We start from the raw sequence: 3,161 nt of genomic DNA, 5'->3' as shown, positions 1-3,161 counted from the left end.
CACATTTTATATATATATGTATGCAATATATACAATCTCCAGAGACAGCCTATAGAAGCACATACACACACAGGTCTAGAAAAGGAAATAGCATTGTGCACTCATGAGCTTTACAGCTGTGTCCCTGATGAAAACTAGAGAATCCTTCTTGGTTGCTGGCATGATTAATCCAGATTGTTCCAAGATTACCTTTAGTGGAGCAAGGGGTGCAAGGATGCAGAAACCCAGTCAGAGGCCAATTTGGCCAGGGCATTGTTTGCTCAGCAGGCTGGAGCTGGATCATGGGACGCTCCAGCTTCCTGGGGCCCTTCAAATGAAGGAATCATCCAAGCACAACAACAAAGGGAAACTGGGTCGCCGGATCCCACGTGAAGGTGGAACTGGGGCAAGCACGGAGCATATTCAGACCCTTCAGAGTTGACACTCACCCTCGCCAAAGCCAGCCAGGCTGCTCTCCCTGCTTTTCTCTCCCACTCCTTAGCCTGCGGCTGCTTGCTCCTTTCCAGCCCTACCTGCAATCACAGTCCTCACCCTGCACTTCACAAGCTCAAAAGGCAGGCATGTCAGCACGGACATGGAAATGAGTAGCAAAGCAAACCCCTGTAAATCCTGTCCTTCCCAGCTCCTTGTCTTGCTTTCTCTAGCAGCCCAGAGTGTTAATGTGCTCATACCAACAAAGTCAGTGTCTGGGGAATCAACTTCCAGTAGAGGCAAGGCTTACAGTCCTCTCAGGAGAATGGAGAAGAGACCCCAGGACCGAGTCCTCTCTGAGTAGCTATCAAAGGTCCTAGCTCACAGCCACGTTTACACTGCCCTCAATTACCTAGATGTTGTAGCAGCTGTCCACACTGTTATGTAATTACACCTGCCTGGTGCATCTGTCCGTGGAATGATGCAGGCAGTTCTCAGCTGCACACTTATCTGGAACATATCTGACTATTTTAAGAGTGCAGAGGAGCACAGAAAGTTATATCCGTTTCCTTGCTGAGGTTCAGGCAGTGTAAGAAGGAGCCATCCAGAGAAGCTGCCTCGGTTGCTCCAGTTTACCACCTGGCCATGCTAAGTCTGGTTTATGAGATTCTACTAGCTGACTGCTAGTACATACACTAATGCTGGGAATGTTGAGAGAGGGCAAGCACCCCGGCTCTATCTCAACTGCATCAGATAACAGGAACCCCTCCCACCCACGTCTAGGCAGAACACATACAGTCAATTGCAGGAGGCGAGGCTGGAGCTGTCTCCCATGGGTCTACCACACTGCCAGGGAAATGGAGAATGAGAGCACGGTTCAGGTCAGACCCAGGTGTTTCTCCAAAGAGGCAGCTGAATTATGGGTGCTCTACTGCCTACACCCACAACCTAGATTTGGTCAGACTCAACAAGAGGATGGATTTGGTAGTTTCATGGGTTGCTACACATCTCACCTTCCATGGGGCAGAGGTGTTCTTTAGCTATTATTTTCAGATCTCATGAAATTCAAGCCTAGGTTACCACCGATGACAAAGAGAAAGCAAAAGAGATCTGTCCTTTGCCAGGTCTTTAACCTTTCCCCTCACCCAGAACTACAAAGTTTGTAATAACTTTTCCTGTCGGACAGGCAGAACAAAGGATAAAGCACTTGGCTCTTAGATCAGACTTCCCTTTTATCCCTGAGTCAGGCAGCCATCTGGGAAAGGAAAGATGCTGGAGCCTGATCTTCTGTTATGAAAGAACTACCTTCTAGAAAAGTCCCTGTGCAGGAGAAAAAAAGTTGAACTGAAGTGATGGTTAAGAATGCAAAGGGAGGTCATTTTAAAAATTCAAATAAATGCAGTATTTCTTGGGTTGCCAAATGTATTCCACATTAGTGAAGCTAAGGGGATTGGTCACTGTATAACTGTATAATTTTTTGAAACAATGGTATACATATATACATATACTATACATATATATATACACAGATATATGTATATATGGAAAACCTCTGATAACTCAGGACCAATTAACCAAAACCTTGACTAACAAGAATTATGTTTTCTTACTCTGCTTCCAGTAGAAAGAGGCAAATGATGGCAAGGGTATTATCTAATGAGCCCAAATGTCCAACTTCCAGAGATGTCTTGTAGCCAGCAGACATTTAGCCTATTTCTTTGGTCTTCTCCAATCATACTTCTGTACAATGAGCACTGAGGTTGAGAATACTGACCCTGAGCAATGCAAGGTCTCCTGTCAACTTCAAACATTCTGCTTACTAAGGCAGGAAAGTTTGTACTAACCAACTTAGGAAAGATTTTTTTCCCCCATAACAAAGGTTGAACCAAAACACATTTTCCCCTTCCCACCCAAAAAACCCATAATTGTAAAGCCATCAGACGGCTTCCTTCCCTGAGGATTTCCCCGTCAGTTAACTGAGGTTTTGCTGTATACACGGGTATAGAGCAAGGTAGATTGAAAAGGAATGCGGTGGGACCCTGGAGTTGCCAGCCTTCCCTGATCGTCTAGTCTGAAAATTCAGCTGCACAGATTTTTTTTTTCCCCCCAGGAAAGGAGGCTCTTCTAAAGTCCCCAGTTAACATGTGCAAATATTTGTGCAACAGTACACTATAGTGGGTGGTGGGGTCTTTGTTTCGCTACTGTCAAGCCCTAACCACCCACAAACACTGTCCCTATAGACCTCTATCCACAACACTTGCTTTCCTCCACAGCTCTCACGGCAGACCTTTGGTTAAGCAAGTCAGCTTATTTTGAAGGGCAGCCAGAGGGCAATTCCCCAAATCAGCCCAGGCGACCCATCTCAGGTGCACACCTCCAGGCCACATTCCTCTGGCATCCATCTCCCAAGGGAGGGGAGGGAGGGAAACAAATGGATCAAGTAATGGCTTTTAGTGCATGGAAATGATCTTCTGTAATGGCTCAGGATGCTTTATTCTTATCTATTGGTAAATGCTTTCCTGCAGGCTTCCATTACACCCTGCCAGTCTGACTGAAAGTCCGTGAGATGGGCTGGTGTGAGGTCACTCAAACTCAAGGTTTCAGTGCCCAGAGGTTGTGAGAATGCCATGTGAGAGCAGGCAGAAGGGGGCAGGTGGAAGGCGAGAGGGACAGAGATGCACACAGAGACAGAGAGAGGTGCACACGGGGAGGAGTCAGAGTGACAAAGAAAGTCTTCTCCTGGACCTTCC

Source organism: Bos indicus, chromosome 3 (genome assembly GCF_029378745.1).
Source record: "Bos indicus isolate NIAB-ARS_2022 breed Sahiwal x Tharparkar chromosome 3, NIAB-ARS_B.indTharparkar_mat_pri_1.0, whole genome shotgun sequence".
Taxonomy (NCBI): Eukaryota; Metazoa; Chordata; class Mammalia; order Artiodactyla; family Bovidae; genus Bos; species Bos indicus.
The sequence above is the reverse complement of the archived record's forward strand: the minus strand, read 5'-3'. Positions refer to the sequence as shown.